The sequence below is a fragment of the Dermacentor albipictus genome, chromosome 9 (assembly GCF_038994185.2).
Source record: "Dermacentor albipictus isolate Rhodes 1998 colony chromosome 9, USDA_Dalb.pri_finalv2, whole genome shotgun sequence".
Lineage (NCBI taxonomy): Eukaryota > Metazoa > Arthropoda > Arachnida > Ixodida > Ixodidae > Dermacentor > Dermacentor albipictus.
In genome coordinates, this window is record NC_091829.1 from 109,064,910 (window position 1) to 109,081,383 (window position 16,474).

A 16,474-nucleotide genomic window follows, 5' to 3' on the forward strand; every position below is an offset into this window, starting at 1 on the left:
GCTTACTTCTCGCTTCTTTGCACTACCTCCGGTATCGGCCTATGATGACCAAATTTGATTACGTGACCTCAAATGTCATGTGATGAAATCATCAGACCAAAGGTCGCGTGACGTGCAGTCAACGTGATACCGAGCCTCCCTCTGTATGGTGGCGCTATGTAGATCAGGCGCCTGGAAACTTATCCTCTACAGCCCCGTAAATATTGCATGGAAATTTTATAAATGGTCATCCGACCTTTCCGAAAATTATATCCAATTTAGGCACAGAGAAAGAAAAAGACCAAGAGTGGAAACTTCGAGAAATCTCGCCTCAGGGACTACATCACGGCTACGTAACGAACTAGTGCTCTCATCAAACGCCAGGAGACGCAGACACAAAAAAAAAGAAAATGTTGTAATGAATTCCGCTCAATCGTTTTACAAAATAGTAATTATAGGCCCAAATTGGGGTGCTTCTTATACATAACAGAATTTATCGAAGGCACCTTCCGTGCTTCTTGTTCTTCATTCGTCCTGTCATCAACACCAATCACCATTCGTCCATCGAGAAGAAATCAACGATTCGTGTACCAGCGGCGTGCCAATGGGAAGGTTTCGTGAACGTCGGCTGCGGCGGTGTTTTCGTGTGCGAGACAGGACTCATGTTTTCAAGCGAAGCTTGGAGTAACTGACTTGTGAGGGCGATGAGGTTTGCTTAAAGAAAACAGTTTGCGGCTCTATATGAGGCGGCTAGACGCGAACAATGCGAAAAGCATGCCCCCTCAAGAAACGCGTAACCAGAGGGCTGCACCATGTGCTTTCTTGCTACCCCCACCGAGAACGATATAATCTTTGTTGGTTGCGTTCCGTGAGTCATCAAACAACGCGACGCTGCCATTAACTTGCACCGGTTCACGGCTGTGCACTGCATTGTGACTCACAGCTTGTCAGACGCCATCGGGACACTGCGACTCGGTTTGCGAGGGTAAACCATTCTTGCCCAGCGCTGTTTGCGATAACCACGGTATCGCCGCTCCTTTGAAATAGTTCGCATTGGCGGACTAAAAACGATCTGCTGGACAACGCTTCAGGTTAAGGTCAACGGGCCAACATAGGATGGCGGTCTGGGAACTTTTTAACACCCCTGTACAGGGTCTTAACATTTATCCTTCTAAGTCCGAGTTTTAGGGGTCAGAGGTCAGAATGTGCCGGTGGTTTTATATTGTGCATCGGTTCGCTATTCACTCAAAGCGGTTTCCTGGTACAGTTGTGACATGAACATATGTTTTTGGTAATTAACGAAGTGTGAACTTATTGACTTTTTCAGACCGTACTGATACCATGCCGTCCGGCGGTCCAAGCTGCGGCAGCTACTGCTGTGTGTCGTGGTGCTTTAACAACGGCAGAACCCAGAAGAAGCCTATCTTGCCTTGGAATAAAAACTTTGCGGGAACTCTGTCTCTTTGATACATATGGCCGCTTGTACCAAAACACAGAATACAAGCGCGATGGATAAAGCCGTACTGAATTATCATTTTCTCCATCTGTTATAACATAACCGACAAAATTGCGTCATGACCTCAATTCACACCAAACATTGAACTCGACAAAATAAGGAATCGCTAAACCAAAACGACAAATAAAATCGTTGCCATTTGGGTGACGAAAAGTGGTCTGAAATGACAAGCTTCCGCCACAGGCTAACGTGGGTCACGCGGGGTTATCCAAATTTCGCGCCAGGGAAACCGAAACAGGAAGTGCAGGCCAGTTGCTCTCACCAACCGCCAGGCGCGCTAGGGTTGACTGGGCCGCTGGGGTGTATGGGAGTGTCCACTCTTAACTTTTTTTTATTTCTCTATGATTTAGGCAAGAAAGAGGTTATGTTAAACGACTGTTCTTGAATAAAATTTTCAATAATGTTAGCGTTACAGAAATGAGTCGTATAAAGGTGGCAGTTTCTTTTCTGCTGCCACTTCTTGTAGCCCACCTTTTCCTCTAATGCGTTTAGCGGGAAAACCGTTACGCCGTCAAACCTTCGTGCTATATTGGGCTAAGTAGTGGATAAAAAAAACGTATTTTGCAGAGAAAGAAAAAGACTTCCATTTTCCAACGGAAGAACAGAGCATGTCACAAAGACGACGTGAGCTGCGGATATTTACGTAGATATTATTCGATCGCCGTTTCCATACGCCTAATACCTTTTGAGAAATGGAGATAAAGTTATGTAAAGATCCTAGAGCAGCCTTGGAGGTTTTGTGACGTAGCAAGTGTGCTTTTTTCGTTACAATGCTGATTCCATTGAAACCCTGCTATTTCTTCTTCCTTAAGAGGACGTTCGTTTCACCTGAAAACTAGGTTATTACTTGACAGTACAGGAAGTCAGATGCTGTTGCTCACAAGTACGCTTTCTCTTGCACTACCTAAAGAAGGAAGCGACGCAAGGATATCCATAAATGCACAGGACGTGAGCAATTTGTGCTGTGGCTGTATCTTATCACCGAAATCGGCTTAACATGGTTTGTTTCTTATGTAGGAGAACCGCTAGGGTGCCGAGCGGATTTTTTCCGACACTTAGTGGACGAAAAAAAGGCTTGCGCAAACATATGGATGTTTGTACGACCGGTGATATTGACTTAAAGAAATACATTCTGGAGTTGTCTAGTAACGATAATTCGCAGGTATTATTCTAGCATCAAAGAAATGTCTATTTTTTTCACGCTCTCAAAGGAAGATGGTTGCTGAAATCCGCAGAGTCATCAATGAACTGTTTCCGCCATAAGTGAATAAAGTAGGAATGCATCATTTATGATGATACTTAGCGCCATCGTATGGAGTGCCATCGCCGCTCTGTTTTCAACATGGTTCAAGTAGAAAGAAGGAAATTGCTTGAAACAATACAGTGCAAATATATTTTTCCTGCAGAAATATAATATTAGCAATTTTAGCTTAAAGATTAATAAATATACAGTTATTGTTTATTATATTTATTCGCTCTTAGGCTCGCGAATCAGTTGCAGAAATTTGTAAGGTCGGCGAATGTGCAGGTTCTCTCAGCAGGAGTTTCGAGCCTAGCAATTCTTTTGTGTATTTGTCCTCAAAATCTGTAACAAACCTTGTCACACAAAATTTCACAACAAGCTTTCACAATCTACAAAGGTGTTCCGCTCCAATTTGTCCTGAATAACTCGACGCAGGCATCTTGGAGCACTTTCTATAATCGCAACTCAGACTAATTCATAACGAAAGCTTGTTGCGGCGCAACGCGTAAGTAGGGCTAGTTGGAGCGTCAAGTTCCCTGTCGCTACAGGTTGCCTAATTTTTGGATGACAAACCTATTGACATGTATAGATAACACAATATTGACACAAATTTATTGATATTGACTGTACCAGGCGTTGGCATCTCCTATACGTACGTACGTTTGCTACATAAAAAAAATGTTATGCTAAGCTTTAGGCATTTTTTTTTCCTTCACCAACAGAGAACTGTGTGCCTTGTGTATATTGTTTTGAAATATATATCAGGCATTAGGGACAAAAATAAAAAGAAGTTATCAGGATACTATAGTTTCTGTGTTTCACGTATACCACCACTTCTCAATACTTAACTTCATTGATCATTCTGTGCTTAATCATTGACCTTCAACTGTCTACTTCGGCGAACATGCGAGTTCGACGGAAGTCAAGAAAATTCGCTGAGGACGTTCCTGTTGACATGTGCGTCGGTCATATATTCCACACAGCAGGGCCGAGGGTTGCGATGATTTCTTGGGCGGTTACTTTTACAATTGTCTAAAACCACATATCTCGTTTTCTCCTAGGTTATTGACCACACTGTGTCTTTGGGTAAATAGTGGTATGCGCAGAGCTTGCTGGGAAACAATGGAAGACGACAGCGCCAACAAGTCCCCAATTGCGAGGTACGCTTTAGCGTGAGATGTTGATATCGCAGGAAGTTGCGCTCCCTGTGACCGGGTGGGGGATTATTGTAAAGTGGCGACGGATTCTTCGAAGCGCAAACTTTAGTCTTCACGTGTTGCAAATGCAGTTTGAGCCAATGTCGATCGCACTTATCCGATGACTTTAGGTCGCAGTTCCCGAGTTTGCGTGCCTGCGCTGGGCAGCCTAGACCTGAAGCATCAGCCATTAGGAAGGAAAAGGGTTGCTCTGATAATGTTCAATTTTGACCTTACCGATTTGAGATCGACGATTCTTCAATTCCTAAAGCGCACACCCGAAACCTGAGAAGCGGCTGCGCAATGCGCTCTAAACATCAGTAGATCGCCGTTCCCGATGGTTGCCAGCCGTACTCGCATCTGCTTCCCTTAACAAATGTGACTACGTACATATGTGTATTTGTGCGCATTGTTAAGGTGAATCGTTACATAACTTCTGAGATGCACTGTTTGTGTATTATCCCAACTAGGCAACCTTTAATAAAGCAGCGTGCAACAACCGGCTCTTTCAGATGCCAGAACCTTAACTAGTAGTATCGACACGCATATCCTAAATGAGCGGTCATACCTTGTCTACTCTATAGAACAAGTGAACTGTGCCCATTAGCGTGCACTAAGAATTAGAAACAGGCAGCAGTATCATGTATGAACTCCTGCTCGCTATTTGCGGAAGTCTAGGGTGGTCGGACTTGTACACATTCCAGAAATAAAGCATGCGACCGCAATGAATTCATAACAAAATGTTATTCGTTACGGTTACCAATAATTTCCCTACAAAAATAATTCAGCGATAAAAAGTAGTCGATCATTTAACTTTAGTTTACAAATACAGTAAATGGAACGAGCTGCTGTACGTATCGCGTATTTGCTTTTGGAATTCTTGCCAGGTGGTGATGGATGGCTCGTGGTTAGCGAACCATGTTCGGGCAGAGCCCTCTAGGGTGAAGTAGTACACGTTCCTTAACTTTTTCTTCTCGTCCCAATAATTGACGTCAGCCACACGATCGAAGTCGTCGAGCCAGTCTTCCACGTCCTCAAAAGGTTCACCACGGAACGGCCGCGGCCAGCGTGGGGTGTGGAGAACCAGCGACTCAGGAGGCTGTCCCGTACCGTACGTCTCCTGTGTCTGGCTTGCGGTTGAGGTGGACATCCTCGGCAGACCTTGCAGGGTGTATTCCGGAGGTAGTCTTTGAAGCCGTCGGCTTTTGCGTAGGTTGTTCGTACCCCGCTCCTGGGGGTCAGAGTACATAGACGCGTACCCAGCAACTCCACCAGTTTGTCACAGACAAAGCCACAAAAGACTTCAGTCGACGCTAGAGATCTTTTGTATATGTCGCTGTCCTGGCACCATCGTCGTTCTCTTATTCTCGGAGCCACCCAACATGCCTAGCACGTGGCACCGAATTGCACCGAGTGGCTGTCAGCTGTGGCGAGGTCGTGGCAATATTCCCAAGCTTAGCTCCCTTGAGCCCATGTTGAAGCTCTGCACCGGGAGGTGATATAATCATGCATGGCGTGAATAAAAACTTACACACCGGCGCCCAGATGACACTTCTGGCACTTTTCAACTCTATCTGTTCTGCCAGATACTTCCCATCCTCATGGATGGAAACTATTGTTATTCCCGTCTTGAAGCTGGGTAAGGACCCTTCCTTGGCGGCGACTGATCAGCCGACAGCTCTTACAAGTTGTCTGTGTAACCTTTTCGAAAAAATGACCAGTCGTCGACTCACACATTTCTTTTACCTGAACAATATGCTTGATCCCTGTAAGCGTCGCTTGAGAGAAGGACCGTCCACAACTGATCATCTTGTGTGCATTTCAGGAAATACCCGTGATGCATTTTTACATAAACAGCTTTCCTTATTCATATTCCTCGATATGGAGCAGACGTATGACACAGCGTGGCGTTACGGAATCTGGCGAGGCTTGTCGGGAATACGTGAAAATATGTTAACTATAGTGGTAAGCTATTTGTTCAATCGTACCTCCTGCGTGAAAATCGGCAATGTATTGTCGCGATCTCTTATACAAGAAACTCGTGTACTCAAAGGAGGCGTGCTTAGCTGCACTTTCTTTATAGCCATGATAAACACGTTTCGTGCTTCATTACCGCTAGCCATTTTTCATTCCGTCTACGTAGACAACATACAAATAGGTATCGAATCCTGAAAACTTGCAGTGTGTGTGAAGCAAGTATAACAGGGCTTGAACAAAGTGTCCAAATGGACAAACTAGACTGGATTTAAAGTGAAACCCAACAAAAGTTCTTGTGTGCTTTTCACAAGAAAGAATGGGCTCAGTGCAGACCGCAATATCGAAATATGTGGGCAACACCTCTGAATAAAAACACAAGTTCTTACGCATTATACTTGACTCGAAACTTACTTTTATTCAACACATACTATATCTCAAGGTGAAATGCTAACAAAGCATGAACTTGCTGAAAATTTTATCCCACACAACATGGGGCAGCGATTGGAAGTGTTTAATTATTCTATAAAGACCTTCATTCGATTACGATTGGACAATGGTGCCATGATCTATTATTCTGCCGGCCCGAGCGCACTAAAGGTACTCAATCCCGTCCACCGTCTAGGTATCCGGATAGCCACTGGCTCTTTCAGTACAGATCCCATTGAAAGTTTATGCGTAGAATCGCAGGAGCGGTCACTCCATCTGCGGAAAGCATGTATCAGCCTAACATGCCTTCTCAAAGTTATCTCCAATCATCAACATACGTTAACGATATAACATGTGTTGCACTATTTCGTAATCGCCCTCTGAAAGTCGCTAGCCATGGGTCGTATGGCTCGCAAAATGTTAAAATCAAATTTCTTCGTTTGGTTGCAGACATGTCTTGATGCTTTCTGTCTACGCTATCTAGATGGAAATATGAGAAGAAGGAATGCTAAGTGACCAATTAAAATACGCGTACACGAATTAGGCTGTTTATGTTGCTACGCAACAGTGTTTGCAATAACGAAGAGGCGGGCAGTCAGCAGACGACGACGACGATTGGAGGCTAGCGCGGGCTGTTGCCTCCTGGCCAAGTGCGGTGTATTTCCTTGTAATTATACTTGTATATGTCTTCCTACGTAACATATTTGGTGGAGGTGGACGTTCCCTGTACCTCGTCACGGAGCTTCCCAGTGGACGGTACGTCAAGCCTTCCTTCATGGCTCCTGGCAACGACAAGTTGACTGCTGCCACTTCGACGACCTACACCACTCTCCCCGCTCCCCTTGATGCTTGCGTATTCTAGGGCAAAGATGGGGAAGACGTCGAAGACTGGATCAGCCTTTACGAACACGTCAGCCACAATAACCGGTGGGACCCTACTATCATGCTCGCCAACGTAGTGTTTTACCTCGGTGCACACCTCGAGTGTGGTTTCAGACCCACGAAGATGAGCTCACCAGTTGGAATTCGCTTAAGCAAAAGCCCCGAGATTTGTTCGGCAACCTATATGGTCACCAACTTGCCGCGCTGCGACGGAGCCCTGCGGCAACGGAGCCCTGCGTCACATACATTCAGGACGTCTTGGCTCTGTGCCGCAATGTTGACGCACACATGACTGAGTCCGACAAGGTTTCTCACACCCTCAAAGGCATTGCCGATGACGCCTTCAACTTGCTCTTGTCAAACAGCGTGGCGACGGTGGATGCAGTTATAAAAAAGTGCCGCTGCCTGTAACTCACTAAAAGTCGATGTATCAACCAGCAGTTTGCCCGTCTGCCTGCCATTGGTCAACTTTAGCTTGACGACACAAGTGCTGCCACGCGGGATGTCTCTGGCCCAGCTTTGCACATTCGAGGATCTCTCAGTAGCATCTATTGCAGTAGACGACAATTCAGCCGATCCTCTTCTACCATCGCACTCGGCAGCTTGTACCATCACCGACTTACAGAAAATGATTGCGCCCGACATGCCGTCCGAGCACGCACGTGAGCTCTACCACATTCTGTTTTCTTACCACGATGTTTTTCACTTCGATCGTCATTTGGACCAAACTACAGCTGTTGAACATCGCATTAATACCGGTGATGCCCCTCCTATCCATCGCCGCCCGTATCGAGTGTCACCGGCTGAGCGTCAAGTTATTCACGCAGAAGATCGCAAAATGCTTGCCAAGAACATTATTGAACCATCATGTAGCCAGTCCATGGGCGTCACCTGTTGTACTGGTAAAAAAGAAGGATGCCTCATGGCGCTTTTGCGTGGATTATCGGCACCTTAACAGGGTTACCAAAAAGGACGTGTATCCCCTACCTCGGATTGATGACGCCCTTGACTGCCTCCCCGGTTCTCGCTATTTCTCCTGTATTCACCTTCGCTCCGGTTACTGGCAGATTGCCGTGGACGATCTCACCCACAAGAAGATTGCTTTTGTAACACCAAACGGTCTTTATCAATTCAAAGTGATGCCGTTCGGTCTATGTAGCGCTCCTGCCACTTTTGAACATGCATGATGGACTCCCTTTTTCACGGTTTCAAATGGTCTGCGTGCTTATGATACTTGGACGACGTTATAGTATTCTCCCCAACGTTCGCTACACACCTCGACCGCCTCTCAGCAGTCATGGACGTTTTTCGTCGAGCCGGTCTGCAATTCAACGCATCGAAGTGCCAATTTGGCCGTCGCTCAATCACCGTCATTGGACATCTCGTTGACGCGAATGGAGTGCAACCGGACCCAGGCACAATCCAGGCTGTTTACACACTTCCCTGTTCTGAAGTGTGTCAAGGATGTGCGCAGCTTCATCGGCCTTTGTTCGTACTTCCGCCGTTTCGTGAAACATTTCGTGGTCATAGCACGACCACTAACTGAGCTTTCGACGAAAGACGCCCCTTTCCAGTGGGGCGATAACGAGGCCTCTGCATTCTCGCATCTAATCGACCTTCTCACAACGCCTCCCGTTCTGGCCCATTTCGATCCTTCTGCGCCTAGCGATGTCCGTACTGATGCCAGTGGTCACGGAATTGGCGTAGTAGTGGCAGAACGCCAGCGCAACAACGACCGTGCTATCGCTTACGCCAGCAGGCTTCTCTCACCCTCGGAGCGAAACTATTCCATCAGCGAGCGTGAATGTCTGGTCCTAGTTTGGGCGGTTGCGAAATTCCGCCCATACTTATATGGCCGACCCTTTTCCGCTGTCACAGACAATCACGCGCTTTGCTGGTTATGCTCACTGAAAGATCCTACAGGAAGGCTTGGTCGCTGTGCCTTACGCCTCCAAGAATATTCCAATGCAGTCACCTACAAATCAGGCCGACGGCAAAAGGACGCTGACTGCGTGTCTGGCTACCCAGTAGACGAGCCTGGCGACGCCGATAGTAGTACCGCCAACGGCATTTTCTCTGACACCTATCGCTACGAGCACTCATCGACCGTCTGCGCTCTACACCTACCGACGCATCCGTTCGCCGATATGTCCTCCAGGGCCGCATTCTATACCGAAGGAACTTCCTCCCTGACGGATCTGATCTTCTTCTTGTCGCGCCAAAACATCTAGTACAGACTGTGCTCTTTGAGATGCATGACGCGCCCACTGCAGGACATCTTGGGGTAATCTGCACGTACGACGGTATCTGCCGTCGCTTCTATTGGCCTTGTCTCGCTCGCTCCGTCCGGCGCTATGTTGCTGCGTGTGATCCCTGCCAGCGTCGGAAAATACCTCAGGTTCTACCTGCCGGTCATCTTCAGCCGATCACCATCCCTGTGGAACCGTTCTTTTGTGTTGCATTAGACCTCCTCGCTCCCTTTCCCACGCCATCCTCTGCGAACAAATGGGTAGCCGTCGCAACTGATTACACCACCCGATACGCTATCACGCGGGCTCTCCCTACCAGCTGCGCCACTGACGTCGCGGACTTTCTCTTGCGTGACATTATCTTACTTCACGGCGCCCCGGGACAGCTGCTTACTGACCGTGGTCGTAACTTCCTCTCGAAAGTTATCGCCGACCATTGTGCGTTCCTGCTGCACTCTACACAAGCTCACTACCTCATACCATCCTCAGAACAATGGCCTGAAGGAGCGCGTAAACCGTACTCTTAGCGATATGCTGTCCAAATACGTTTCCCAGGACCACCATGACTGGGACATTGCCCTTCCTTACGTCAAATTTACGTATAATTCTTCCCGGCCTGGCACCACCGGATTTTCTCCCTTTTATATAAAGTAAGGTCGCGAACCGACCTTGCCCCTTGACACGGCACTTACTCCTGCTGCGATCTCAACAAGCGAGTATGCGCGCGACGCCATCGCCCTCGCCGACCATACACGACAGCTTGCCCGTGCTCGACATACGGCCTCGCAAACCACACAGCAGCGTCAGTACAACGCCCGCTACCGTGACGTACAGCTTTCGCCTTGTGCGCTCCTGCTCCTCTGGTCGCCCTCTCGTCACGTCGGACTTTCAGAAAAGCTCCTTTCGCGATACACAGGGCCCTACCGCGTGCTGCGCCAGGTGACGCCTGTGACGTACGAAATTGTTCCTGTGAGTTCAACCTCGTCCTCTACTCTGGCATCTAGTGATATCATGCACGTCAGTAGGCTCAAGGCCTGCTAGACTGCTTCCGAGTCCGGCCTTTAGTCGCTCAGGCACGGCGCTTTTGCCGCCGGGGGTAGTGCTACGGAACAGTATTTGCTATGATGAAGAGGCGAGCAGTGAGAAGACGACGACAACGATTGGAAGCTAGCGCGGGCTGTTGTTGCCTCTTGGCCAAGTTCAGCGTATTGCCTTGTAAATAGACTTGTGTATAATCTTTCGTCTGCGTTTTGCTACGTAACAATATAAACATTTCCTCTACTTTCTAGCTATCACTGCAGTGCAGAAAAAAATATTTTACATATAATAGCACTTAGCGTCATCGTGTACCTAGGTCACGGAATCAATATTTTTGAACCCTACAAAAGAACATGAAATAACACTGCTTTTCCGTGACCTTAGTAACAGCAGTGCCTGAGATGCTGATGGCCTGCAAATGAGGCCTGTCAGCTATGTGCTTCATTTTCACCTGTTCTTACTCATATCTACAATATCTGTCTCTCCCACGGCCGATTCCGAAAAAGAATGCAGGTGGCAAAGGTGTTCAAAAAAGTGATAAAACAGATATTTCGAACTACAGACCCATGTCCATGCTCCTGATATTTCCCAAAGGACTAGAGAAGATATTTTGTAGGTTATCCTGTTTTCTCGACAAGCATAACTTATTAACCCCACATCAACACGCTTTCCGCACATTCACGTCGACTAATATAGCACTGCTTAAGCAGAAACAACTAATCCTTGAAAATTTTGAGGCACATTTAGTTACCTTAGTTGTTTTTGTTGACTTATCTAAAGCCATCAATTCTATTGATCATAAACTTTTGGTTCGTAAACTTAATATGGCATCCGAGGCATTGCCCTCAGCTTACTTGAATCCTACTTGAGTCGCAGAAAGCAATTTGTGCACGTAAATGGTTTATCCTCCAATGTCCTTCATGTTTTCATATAGGAGCCCCACAAGGAAGCATCTTAGGCCCTCTTTTGTTCAATATTTTCGTCAACGACTTCATTAACATTGATTCTGGCACAATGTACATTATGTATGCCGATGACGCCACATTTTATTTTCATCCAAATCCCTGGATGACCGGTCTTACGCGCTAACAGTGTGCTCTCTAATGTACATCAGTGGTCCCTCGAAAACGATCTAATCAACCCCGCAAAAACGAAAGCCTTGGTCTTTCATCCAAGAAATATGAATGTCGGGCTACCTGGAGGTATTGTGCTGAAGTTCCTGTACTACTGAAGTCGTACAATCAATCAAATGTCTGGGTATGCACTTTGATCATGATCTGACATGCCGCTCCCTTGTAGATTTACTCACCGGCAAAGAGTCACAGATGTTGGGTGTTGTTCATTCCGTTGCGTATCTGCTGCAATCCGTGAAATTGCTGATTTCTAAGTCACTTTTTTTCGGTCACCTAAATTACTGCAGCCTCGTATGGTGGACAATTTCAGCAAGAAATATTCACAAGCTGTTTGTTATCCAGAAGAAATTTCTTCGTGTCATTTGTAATAAGCCTCGTGATTTTCATTCCGCTCCTCTTTTCAGCGCGCTTAGAACCCTTAAATTGCCTGCACTAATAAACCTGCGCCTGTTGTCAACCTACAGAAGATATGAGAAAAATATTGGCGCCCTCAGCTTTCTCGCTAATCTCACAAAACGAGAAACCCCTTATACAATTTGAGCTTCTGAGACTTGGTGTGTTGCTCAACTTCGTACTAATTATGGCCAGCAAATGTTATGCTACTGGCTGCCCAGTTTACTCAATGATCTCACCAGATGCAATATCGATGTGCTCACTTGTTCCGCAAAAAGTCTGCGTGAAGTGTTTCTGCGATCTTGACTGTGTACGGTTGTACTTTGTGAATTTCGCCCGGGGTGTTTTTGCTCTTCTTTCTTTTTTTTTCTCCTCTTTGTTCCTTAACACGTTTCCCACCTGCCCTGCTGCTGCCATTGTAAACGGAACCTGGGGCCAGTCAAGCTGCTTTCTCTGCAGCTTTTTTTCCCTTGTTTTTACGGCACAATCATGTACCTCCTTTCTTGTGGAAACAACTATAAACATATATATATATATATATATATATATATATATATATATATATATATATATATATATATATATATATATATATATATATATATATATATAGGAAGTGCTTGATGGGGAAGTACACAGAAAGCAGTTGGAAGAAGGCGCTACTCCTGCAGGATGTTTTGTCTATGCCCTTGTTCAGGCGAATGGTTGAGCTTAGTTTGAAGACGAAAGACCTAGACCTGGTAGACGTGATGCTAGAAAAGTGACATGCTGGTGCCTTCGCAACATCATATGAGTGAGAATTAATGGTACTTTAGGTCTTGCTCCTATGGATGCGCGGTGGTTAAAAAGCAAAACGCCACTTTATTTCCCGCAATTTCCAAACATGAACTTTTGCTTTGCTAAACGTGTGCTAATATCTAAATCTTGCCGGTAGCTGCTACTCCCACTGACCAATGCTGCTTGGTGTGGCAAAGGTCCCCTATAATTAAGGCATTTTTGCGCAAAAAATTTCTTTATGTTTAGCGGTAGCTGTTCCCCGGTAATTGCATATGGACTTCTTTTCGCTATGGTAACAGTAACATTGATGAAACTCCAGCTTCATATTTGCTCATTTTTCAGCATTACGGACTTCGTAATTCATCCCGCAAATGAGATATACGGGATGTGTTTTACGTCAAAACTTTTTTGAAAATTTCCTCTACCCGTCCTGACGTCAGAGCAGTCCACAGCGGCTCCTCCCTCGTAAGGGGGTATCGAAAGAAGTTCATTGCCTGCTTGCCTGCATCTGCTTGATGGCACACAACTCTAGTGCATGAGGTGGTCAATTCCAAGCGCCGAGTTTTACTTGGGCAAAATATCGAACTGCCGTAATCGACTAATTCCCAAAACTTCACTAGTTATGTTTCTAACTAATTACATTTTACACCCAATGCAAATGAGAAATTCTAGCCGGGGAATTCCCAAAGCGGATCCAATTAGAACGAATGGTCATGGTGACACCAGGTTTTACACATTATTTCCCGAACTTTGCGGAGAAATTCATTCACGTTTCAGTTATTTACGAGGCGAGCCTTAACCGCAAACGTACACGTTCTCTCCACTTGCCCCGTCTAGCCTCCGCAAGCGAAAGTCATTCCCTACGTTCTCCCACACCAGGCCTAGAGGATCACGTGACGCATGCATCACGCGCCCCGCCTTCGCTTTTGTCGCCATCGCTTTGTTGCTGCGCGTCGCACTAGCGCTGGCGGCATGGCGCGCCAGCTCTGGCGTTTGTCGCGTTTCGCGCAGCGCACGCTTTTGCGCACAGTGAAAGAGAACACCTGAGCATGATTGAACGCCGGAACACAGTGGCAAATGACATACTCTCGTTTGCAGCGCGCGCGACGTCATGATGCGGCAAGAAGCAGAAAAAACGGAAGTACGTCTGCCTTCTGCAGTGCGAAGTGAAATAAGAAAACGCAGACATTCGATTTGTGCGTTTTATTATTTCTCTAAACTCTACGTTCGTCTGTTGAAGCAATAGATTACACAATAACCGATGTTCGCTCGAATAATTTTCGAAGTCACGTGTCACTAGGAGCGATGTCACAGCAGTGTGATGTGCGTTCGAGTTAAAATTTCAGCGCTCTCCGCGGCGCGTATCCATGTAACACACACCAGAGACGACCGTTAAAGCGCGTTGTATGCTCGGCGCTTGTAAGCTCAACATGGCGAGAACTGGAGATTGGCGCTTTAAAAACGAAAGTGGAATCACAGTGCAATTGTTGCCGCAAGCTTCACGGCGCATATCTCGTAAATGGTGTCCTTCACACAATTTTTTTTCTAGTGAAAGTGCCTTGCAGTCTCCCTTGCTACAATATATCAACAGTATTATGTGCCATGAGATAATCCGTTTGGAACTTCAAAAGTGAATTTGTGTTATTTATTGATTATGCATTTCGATTTCCTGGTCTAGTATGGTGCACCTCTTCCCATAGACCGGCTCACGGACTGGAATCATGCTACGTGGCGCAGGGCATCGTAAAAAAAATTTAGAAATAAAGATTCCTCCCGCAAGTTGAAGACATCAAGGAGTTTGGGGCGACCTACGGTAGTAAACTAAATTGGCTACGGCATAAAATAAGCGCTTGTTGCAAGGGCCGGCCCCATTATGGAAAAAATGCTGCGTTGACCGTTAGCCCAATTTTTCGTATACATTTACGCATGAGTATGTATATGTGAGGCTCCATGTCACACGTGGTATAAGCATATACATATGCGTGTATATGTATATGAGGATGACAGCCCACAAATTTTATGAAATGAGACATCGCATGCCCTTCATCTTAAATCGTATCACAGTTTTATTTGAAAAGTGGAAACAATAACAATTTTATTGGCGCCGCTGTGCGCTCTCCGGGACCCACGCATGAAAGATGCAGCGTTTCTACGAATCAGAGAGCGGCGCGCACATCTGGCTTCCTTGTAGCACCACCACGCAAGCGCTGACGTTAGTAGTAGGGTGCCAGCGGAGCCCAGCATGCCAAATCGAGGTTACACTAAGGAGGTTACGCTGCCGCATCCCGACACCAAATTTCTATATACGCAGGAGTCATTTGGTCGCATTTGCTTTGTGTACTCAATGCGGGAAACCCAAAACAGTTGACCGCTTGCTCTTTTTGTGCCGACGATTTTACCCGGTAAGAAGGGTGCTCGAGGGCCCCAAACAACGGCTTGGTCTCAGCATGAACGTCCCCGTCATAGGTTCCCTGGAAACTTTAACGTTAGGGGTGGAGCCACAACATTGTTTGCACAGCATTCAAACACTTTTATTCTTCATTGGAATCAGGCGTCTTCCTAAAACAATACACTATCATAAATATTGATTTAGCTTTCCATTCATTTAAGCTTCATCGCTTTGGCACTTTTTTCATCCATTTTCTTCAAGCCGCCCAATTCTTCGCCGGTTCCCCTTCGGTGGGCACGCGCCGTTTGAGTAGCCTTTTTTTCTAATTTCCTAATTATATTTATTTAACCCCCGATACGCCAGACAAACATAGTTTTTGTTTTGATTCTAATAAACATAGTTGAATATGCCACCTATACACACTTCTGCTTTATTGTGGTGGTTATTGTGATTTAAGACCACAGTTGTGGTGTTGAACTGCAATGTGCGATCTCCGCAAAATTTCTTGGTCAGTGCTGCGTAGTTGGCACGAGCCAGCATTTTGTGAATACCCCAGAGCAGGTATGTCCCGCTAACGTTTAGATATAGCAGTATCACATCATGTTAAAGAAATTCGGCTTCTGTAAATGCATGAGCATTGTGGACTAGCCCCTAATGAGATTGTAGACCGCTTGGAAAAGGCAGCGCTCCGTGGGCCAGTGAGTTTCTTTATTCCTACCCTTAATCTGCTAGCGGTAACAAGAATACGAAGGCGACAAGTTCTATGTACAAAATATGAGCACCTCCTTGCTTCACCGCAATACGATCATTTAGCGTTCGCCTGGTAAGTCCGCTGTTGTCCCTCTCTGCAATGTTAAGTCTCCATTGCACGATTACTCTGACGAATACCGCAACTAAACCTGCACATTAGTAGGTGTGGGTACGCACCATCAAAAATTTCTTAAGCATGTGTGGAATATAGAATCACTGGAGCATTTCCTCCTATTTTGCCGAAATTATAATACCGAAGGAAAGATCTGCTTAGAGCAGCTCCCATCACGTATAGGCATTCTTCTTTCGGAGATAGACATTTGATCATTTGGGGCAGGTACCCTTGGTTGAGGCTGAACGGAAGTGTGTCAGATATTACATGAGTACGTCACTGCGAGTGATAGACTCTCCTCCCAGATAGCAGAAAAAAGATAGGTAATGTTTTCGTAGCCTATCGTATGAGAGACGATAACGTATACGTAGCCTAGACACGTATGAGAGAACTTCGTTGTGAAAACTTCGTATA

The 16,474-nt window shown here is 46.1% G+C and overlaps 1 protein-coding gene across 3 annotated transcripts in view; it reads right to left on the minus strand.

Moving 5' to 3' along the window:
* Window positions 1-16,474, minus strand: part of LOC135913566 (zinc finger protein 26-like) — a 209,300-nt gene that overhangs the window by 3,846 nt on the left and 188,980 nt on the right. The window lies entirely within an intron of this gene.